Genomic DNA, 8,916 nt, shown 5'->3' on the forward strand with positions numbered 1-8,916 from the left:
GCCATCAGTTGCCAGGAGACAGGGTGTCAGCCATTCTCTGTGCAGACAGCATCAAACTGGCCCTTTAGGGCTCTGCAACAATCACACACCCGAATCCCACCACCTAGATACTTAAGAAATGCCTAAGGGAAAAAGAGGCACCCACACAGTATTCAGAGAAAACAATAAAAACATTCCCACTTCATCACACCCCCATCCTCCGGTCCATCAACGGCCTATCCTATCCTGTCCCATGTGTGTTACTCTGCAGGGGGCCAATCACTTCCTCCACCAAAGAAGCTTACACAGCCAGAGATGAGGTTGGGGAGCAGAATTTGCCGAACGGCACATATTGGTAGAATGAGATGAATGTTTTTTTTTCATTTCTCTTTCTTTCATTTCTCTCTGGAACATTTTGTCACTCTCTTTCTCCTCCAGCGTGTTTGCAAATTCTTCCTAACTTGGTATGTCTGCAAATTCAAACAATTTAATTATCCCTCTGCAATATTTATGAAGATATTAAACCTTGCAAGTTCCAATTAAGGAGAGAAAATTTGGTTCAGGAAATATAAGAACCAATGCAGTTTCAGTTATTCATCCTTTGAAATCCTCCTTTGAGAACTGTTAAAAAAAATGCTATTTTACAACAAACCAACAGAGAGCTGGCAAGTCATTTAACAATTTCATATGGTAATTCTTTAAGAACTCTTGCTTTCATATTCTTTGGCTCTGCCAATAACTATGTCCATATTTAATTAGCTTCTTAACATTTCCACACTTTCATGCTCTAATTACATTAAAACAATTGAAAATGGTTCTTATTCTTCAACCTTTTTTCTTCTCCCCTATTCCATCTGGATTTATATCTAAAACCTTATTTCCATTAACCTCATTAATTAACAATTCCTTTGTATCTCCAGATTATATTTGTCCTGCTGCTTTTGTTCCTTTTCTATTTTATGTCATTTTTCTGAACATCAGCAACGTTCAGTTTTAACTCCACCCATAAATGCTCCAAAGTGCACACACATGGCAGTTTTAGTTCAGTAATTTCTATATAAAAACACCAAGTTTAGAACAAATCACTACCTCAACTCACCCATTCATATAACTTCCCCTAAACATCATAGACTGGTAGTCAGTATTTGCCATCTGATATCAGTGTCTTACTTACACACACCACGCCTGCCCTGTGCAGGTGAGTAATGGAGTGAGAGGGCAAAAGATTTCCCTCCCCCTGCCATATCTTGAGGTGGAGAAGGCCATTATAAGAGTCTTTATGCCCTCTGAGCACAAGGATCGAAAGAGTCTAAACACCACTGATGACTCTAGACACCCAAAATGGGGTGAGGACAGAGCAGAAGAATAACCCTAGCCCATCTTAAACTGGCCAACAGAGCTGAGATGGTGTGGAGGGGAGCATGTTGCACTCCTTTAAGAGATCTTGTGTCTGTTGTGTGTCCCCCTCAAGGCATTCCAGCTCAGCCAGATGAGGAGTATAACTGAAATTCTTAAAACATAAACTGAGTCTACCAGCCACAAATGAGTTAAAGGGCTGTACTCTCTCCGTTGGAATCTAACAGGAATTAAACTCTCAAGATTTTGAAATTATGCAAGCAAAGTTTGGCTCTTTGTGTGTGTATTTTGTGTCATTTTAAAAAGACTAACAAGTTAATCCAGGGGTCGGCAATCTTTCAGAAGTGGTGTGCTGAGTCTTCATTTATTCACTCTAATTTAAGGTTTCGCGTGTCAGTAATACATTTTAACATTTTTAGAAGGTCTCTTTCTATAAGTCTATAATATATAACTAAACTATTGTTGTACGTAAAGTAAATAAAGGTTTTAAAAAGTTTAAGAAGCTTCATTTAAAATTAAATTAAAATGCAGAGCCCCCCGGCCTGGTGGCCAGGATTGGGCAGTGTGAGCGCCACTGAAAATCAGCTTGCGTGCCGCCTTTGGCACGGGTGCCATAGGTTGCCGAACCCTGAGTTAATCCTAAATAATTCTTGTCTTCAAGCTTTCACTTTGTGAACTGAAAGACAAGAACTTTCGACCACAGGACACAAACTACATGCTTATCATTAATTTGCACTGAGATAAACCTAAGAATCATTGGGTCACCCCAGGAAGCATGTCAGCTAGATTATTGACTTCACATCACAATTGTTGAATCTTGCTCTTTTCGGGTGGAAATTGTATCAGTTTGCTGTGTTGTGTAAAAGTTGTGTAAAAGTTGCTGTGTAGACACCAGGCTAATATAAATGGGTCGTATGAGAGTGTTAAACACATTGTTGTAACTGTAGTATTGACAGATCCTTACATTTGCTACTTTTGGTTGAACATGAACATGGGTTATCCTCAGAATCTGACTAACACTTTTTCCTTCTCAAATGTTGTATCAGTAAATACCCAATGCCTTTATATATTTGTACTCTAATCAGACACTGATCAATACATGTTTAGCATAGGTAGCCATTATGCTTTTGCCCTTTGAAAGATGGCAATAAGTGTACTATAAAAATTAGTCCTCAGAGGACTCAGCAGGCTGTCATTCTCCTGCTAGTGACTCTCTGCAATGCGTAAGGAGACAGTATATATGCTGGGTCCCTTCCTAAAGCTCACCCCAATTGGTTGGAAATGAGGGGAGCCCTACCCACTCTGCAAGGCTCCTGGTTCCAGGCCCTTAAGAAACAGGTTAAATAGGATTTCCTCCCAAAACACTATTTTTATTCACAGGAGCGTTTCCTTGCTCCCAATATCTCCTAGTTGTTGGATATATACAACCTCCCAAAATCATAGAGGACCGTGCTATGTGATGGAGGTGGGCTGAACCCTGTCACCCCTACCCTGTCACATTCTTCCTGATATATTAACCAACAGCTTATCTCAGTAACAAAATGACTTTATCTAAGTATATGAGAAGGAAGATGCAATGGCTACAGTAGACTGCATTATCCTTAGTAGATCCAATATAGTTAATACAAGAAGTTAATGAAAACCCCTTAAGAAAGAGGGCTTGGATAAAGTGAAGTTTTCTGAGTGATTTAATTATGATCAGATCTCTATCTAAGTGACATTTATTTTCTGGTGTGATTCTATGAATAAAGTGTCTGTATTTAAAGTACAGGACCTTAAAGATCTTGAGCTTCAGTAGGAGTTCATTAATGTAACTTCCCAAAGGCTTTAAAGATGGCTATGACTTTGCTCACCACACAGCTCATACCTAATTGGAAAGAAAGAAAACTCCTTCCAACATTCTGCTTTTATATACCATTGTTCCTATTACCTTATGAAAATGCAGTAACAATTTCTAAAGGAAGCAGTTCACAAGCATTTTCTATAGGCTGGTTTAGCTAAAGGACTAAAACAGTTCCTGCTAAGTTTGAGCACAAAATGGATGATTTTTTTAGAAACTTAGTGATTGTTCGATTTTTTTTTTTTGCTGATTCTAGTGACATTCAAGAGCATCTTTACAAGACACATATTTTGTACATATTCTGCAGACCAGCACTTGTTATAGACTTGTTGTAGTAAGAAAAGAATAAGAATATACATGACCTGGATCCACTAAAGACTAACTGGTGCCAAGAGGATGTGGAGAAATTCACAACCTTTTTCAAACTGTGGGAACCATTTGGAGTATGGAATTTGGGCTTGTTAATTAAACTGTTTGTCAATAGAAGCTCAGGTTTCAAATTCCTTGGGGCAGAACCTGAGCTGCTATAAATTGCTGTAGCTTCAATGAAGTCAGTAGAGCTACACTGCTTTACACTAGGTGAGGATCTGGCCTCTTGGTTGCTATGGGTTGCTTTAGTTTTGTGGTCTGGATTTGGTTTTTTTGATAGAAACAATACTCCCAGGAGCCTTTAAAACAATTTTGTCTCACTCAACTCAGGTGGATGTCTACTGACCCAGAATACTTGACAGCACCCACGAGGAATCTTCTGTGATCCTTGGAATTCAGGCAGGAAAAGAGTATACTATAGTACAGATGTATGAGAAATTACATCTTTCCAGTTCCAAAGCAGCATTATAAATACAACTTCTGACTGTCTCCTTCCTGGAATAAAAGTGATTAACTCTGACTTTGTAAAATCATCCACTACAGATAACTTGGACATGTAACTAGGGCTGTCAAGCGATTAAAAAAATTAATCGTCCTGTTAATAATGGAATACCCTTTATTTAAATATTTTGGATGTTTTCTACATTTTCCAAATATATTGATTTCTATTACAACACAGAATATAAGTGTATAGTGCTCACTTTATTATTGATTACAAATATTTATTTTTGTTTTTTACATTCACCTCATACAAGTACTGTAGTGTAATCTCTTTATCATGAAAGTTGAACTTACAAATGTAGAATTATGTACAAAAAATAACTGCATTGAAAAACAAAACAAAGTCCACTCAGGCCTACTTCAGCCAATTGCTCAGACAAACAAACTTGGTTACAATTTGCAGGAGATAATGCTGCCTGCTTCTTGTTTACAGTGTCACCTGAAAGTGAGAAGAGGCGTTTGTATGGCACTGTTGTAGCCGGTGTCACAAGATATTTACTTGCCAGATGCGCTAAAGATTCGTATGTCCCTTCATGCTTCAACCACCATTTCAGAGGACATGCGTCTATGCTGATGATGGGTTCTGCTCAATAATGATCCAAAGCAGAGTGGACCTATACATGTTCATTTTCATCATCTGAGTCAGATGTCACCAGCAGAAGGCTGATTTTCTTTTTTGGTGGTTCAGGTTCTGTAGTTTCCGCATCTGAGTGTTGCTCTTTTAAGACTTTGGAAAGCATGCTCCACACCTCATCCCTCTCAGATTTTGGAAGGCACTTCAGATTCTTGAACTTTGGGTCGAGTTCTGTAGCTATTTTTAGAAATCTCACATTGGTATTTTCTTTGCATTTTGTCAAATCTGCTGTGAAAGTGTTCTTAAAACAAACATGTGCTGGGTCATCATCCGAGACTGCTATAAAATTAAATATATGGTAGAATGCGGGTAAAACAGAGCAAAAAGACATACAGTTCTCCCCCAAGGAGTTTAGTCATAAATTTAATTAATGCATTATTTTTTAGACGAGCATTGTCAGGGTTCCTTCCTCACTCTGAACTCTAGGGTACAGATGTGGGGACCCGCATGAAAGACCCCCCCCAAGCTTATTCTTACCAGCTTCGGTTAAAAACTTCCCCAAGGTACAAACTTTGCCTTGGCCTTGAACAGTATGCTGCTACCACCAAGCGTTTTAAACAAAGAACAGGGAAAGAGCCCACTTGGAGACATCTTCCCCCAAAATATCCCCCCCAAGCCCTACACCCCCTTTCCTGGGGAAGGCTTGATAATAATCCTCACCAACTGGTAGATACCCAAACCCTTGGATCTTAAGAACAATGAAAAATCAATCAGGTTCTTAAAAGAAGAATTTTAATTCTAGAAAAGGTAAAAGAATCACCTCTGTAAAATCAGGATGGAAAATACTTTACAGGGTATTCAGATTCAAAACACAGAGGATCCCCTTCTGGGCAAAACCTTAAAGTTACAGAAAACAGGAATAAACCTCCCTCTTAACACAGGGAAAATTCACATAAAACAAAAGAACCTAATCTGCCTTGCCTGACTTACCTATACTGGTTGCAATATTGGAGACTTGGATTAGGATGGGTTGGAAAAGATGGATTTCTGTCTGGCCTCTCTCAGTCCCTAGAAAGAACAAAAACGAGCATGATAGACAGACGGCCTTAAAACGCTTGGTGGTGGCAGCATACTGTTCAAGGCCAAGGCAAAGTCTGTACCTTGGGGAAGTTTTTAAACCTAAACTGGTAAGAATAAGCTGGGGGGGGGGGTCTTTCATGCGCATCCCCACATCTGTACCCTAGAGTTCAGAGTGAGGAAGGAACCCTGACAAGCATCATCAATGAAGGGGCGTATGGATGTTTAGCATATCTGGCACATAAATACCTTGCAACGCTGGCTACAAAAGTGCCATGTGAATGCCTGTTCTCACTTTCAGGTGACATTATAGATAAGAAGCAAGCAGCAGCATCTCCTGTAAATGTAAATAAACTTGTTTGTCTTAGCGATTGGCTGAACAAGTAGGATTGAGTAGACTTGTAGGCTTTAAAGTTTTACATTGTTTTGTTTTTGAGAGCAGTTATGCAACAAAAAAAAAAAAATCTACATATGTAAGTTGCACTTTTATGATAAAGAGATTGCACTACAGTACTTGTATGATGTGAATTGAAAAATACTATCATTTTTACAGTGCAAATATTTGTAATAAAAAAATTAAGTGAGCACTGTACACTTTGTATTCTGTGTTGTAATAGAAATCAATATATTTGAAAATGTAGAAAAACATCCAAAAATATTGAATAAATTTCAATTGGTATTCTATTGTTTAACACTGTGATTAATTTTTTTAATCGTAATTAATTTTTGAGTTAATTGCATGAGTTAACTGCGATTGACAGCCCTAGTTGTAACCATAATTTTATTTAAAAGAACAATCAAGATAATTGCTGTATGGAACATGAGGCCTTTTCACTTCCTAAATAATGCTTGCTCATTCATATTTAGATAATTCCCTGTGACTAGTTGAATTCTGGTTGATTTTTTCCATCATTCATTTTAAATATGTAGATTCAAGAAACTGACATTGAACACAAACAGAGAAGGCAGTCCTGAATTTTATCACAAATTATAAGATGATTATTCTGATCTAAAAATGCTGTAAAAATATTGTTAATATCACTAAGTCATCACTTTCCTTTTCCAGAATACCTAAATCTATTTTTTTTAATAAGGTAAAAGTCATGCTGAGTGAGGAAAGAATTTATCCATGTCTTCCAAAACAGAGATAAGGACTATATATTAGATATATCCTGAGGTTCTTTTCTTAGCTGTGAGTGACTTAGTCTGACTCTGAAGTGATGCATAAAGTGGTGTAAATTACACTCCCTTTTGACGCTCTCCAATGTATAAGTGAATATAGGAGGCAAGTTGTTTTAATTAACATGCCAAGGAGCCAAAAGGAGGTTTTAAGAATGTCAATTAAAAACAGAGGATGGCCTGCCTTAAACCTACACTTCCTTACACTCTCCTGTGACATTTCTTGCTACAGTCCTTTCTTTCTGGCTTCGTAGCCTGCAAGTTAGACCAGTGTAGACTCTAGGACAGTTTAGACTAAAGGAATCTAAGCTGGTAATATTTTATGTAGAAACATAGGGATTCTCATACTGGAACTCAGTGGCCCATCTAGTCCACTGTGTTGTGTCTGACAGTGTCCAGTGCCAGCTGCTTTTCAGTAAGGTGCAAGAAACATGAAAAGTGTCTAATCCTCTTTTGATTTGTGCTAAACTCCTGGTTTCTGATATATTGTGGCAATGGGTTCCACGGGTTATTTTGTCAATGGGTAAAAACATTGAGGGGTCCAGAAAAAGGTGAATATTATTTTCATTTAGTCTCCCCCTCTAGATTCACCTCTGAATTTGGAATGTGTGTCCTACCAGATCTGACACCTTCCAGTGTCCTACCGGATATGAAACTTAGATGGACTCTTAGGAACAGGTAGCACCTCTCCCAGGTCAGTTAGCATCTCCTGTTGACCCAGTACCAGTCTAATTTTATCTAAACTTCTATAGATTATATGTCACAAGACTCATTTTATAATGAAAATGGGATATAATGTTTTAAAACTTACTTTACAACGTGTCTTCAGAAAGCAGTAAAAGCTGTATTCTTCACCATTATGGAGCTACGGGAATTTAGATCATCATCTGCAGATTGCTCTTACTGCTGTAGGTGAGGAATTAGCCAACTGAAATAATGCATATAGTAATCTTGTCAGTATTGTTCAGTAATCCACAAAAAAAAAAATAAAGAAGCTAAGTTAGGCACTTAATTAATGCCAGAATTAAGGTTGCCTGTTGAACCTTAATTCAGCCCCTTTGTGCCTATGGACTACAATACAGTCTTTAATTACACTTTCTCTCTCTTGCTGCCCTTCCCATCTGATCCTTCCCTTATGCCCCCTGCAGCTATCCTCCATGAACTCCCATGGCTCCTGATACCCTCTCACTCTACTTCTATTTCAGACCAGCCACACTGATATACCCACCCTCCAGATCTGACCTCCTTTCCTCACTGTTCCTATCCAGCTCTCATACCCCCCTGCTGTTCCTGCACAGGGCTCTTGTCTCCCACTACTTCTCCTTTCTTTCCAACTACTGTTGCCCCTCTTCTGCTTCTCCACAGCCCCTAGTTCCTCCAGCCCCTTTTCCATGTGTTCACCCTGCCCCCCAACTCTTCATCTCTCTGCATTGTAAGTCAGGCTTCTTCCTTCTCCTCCTCACTCTCTGGGTGCAAGCAGGGGAGCACTGAGAGAACAGGCAGAGGCTCCCTGCTCTCAGTTCTGGTGCCCAGCAACACAGTGGCCCAGAGCAGCAATTGCAGAGGAAGTCTTCTTCAGCCAATGTAGCCCAAGGATGGAGAATGCTCCGTTGCTCTGGGAGGATGGCATATGGGCAGCCTGTTCAGCACAGAGCTGCTGCGAGGGGAAGGTGCATACTCAGTACAGATGAAATCTTTGGAGACTTTAGCTGCCAAACTAAAGTCTCTACTGAACATGTTCAGAAGCTCATAACTTGGCCAAACTTATCACTTTTTCATAATAACAGCAAAAGACACATCCCTGATGCTACAGCAACGTCCCTGCCAAATTTCATGTTCCTGCTCCAAAGCATGGAGGTGTTAAAGCCTCTAAAAGAGTTTCTACAACCAATTCATTAACTTGGGCAAAGCACCATATTTTCCCCATAATCTCATTCTTGGAAACAGCAGAACCATTTTTGCTGAAACCGTCCCAAAAAACTTCAGCCTGATGCAGACACCTGGCATAGAAATTTTCAGCCCAAACAGTTAAAGTCTGGCA

At 39.2% G+C, this 8,916-nt stretch overlaps 1 long non-coding RNA gene across 1 annotated transcript; it reads right to left on the reverse strand.

Moving 5' to 3' along the window:
- Positions 1-400: 400 nt before the first annotated feature.
- On the reverse strand, positions 401-8,486 carry LOC125630574 (uncharacterized). The gene is made up of 3 exons (XR_007354704.2): positions 8,339-8,486; positions 7,687-7,803; positions 401-449 (listed from the first exon to the last, which is right to left on the reverse strand). It is a non-coding gene; the product is annotated as an uncharacterized LOC125630574 (long non-coding RNA).
- Between the last annotated feature and the right edge of the window lie 430 nt (positions 8,487-8,916).

Source organism: Caretta caretta, chromosome 1 (assembly GCF_965140235.1).
Source record: "Caretta caretta isolate rCarCar2 chromosome 1, rCarCar1.hap1, whole genome shotgun sequence".
NCBI lineage: Eukaryota > Metazoa > Chordata > Testudines > Cheloniidae > Caretta > Caretta caretta.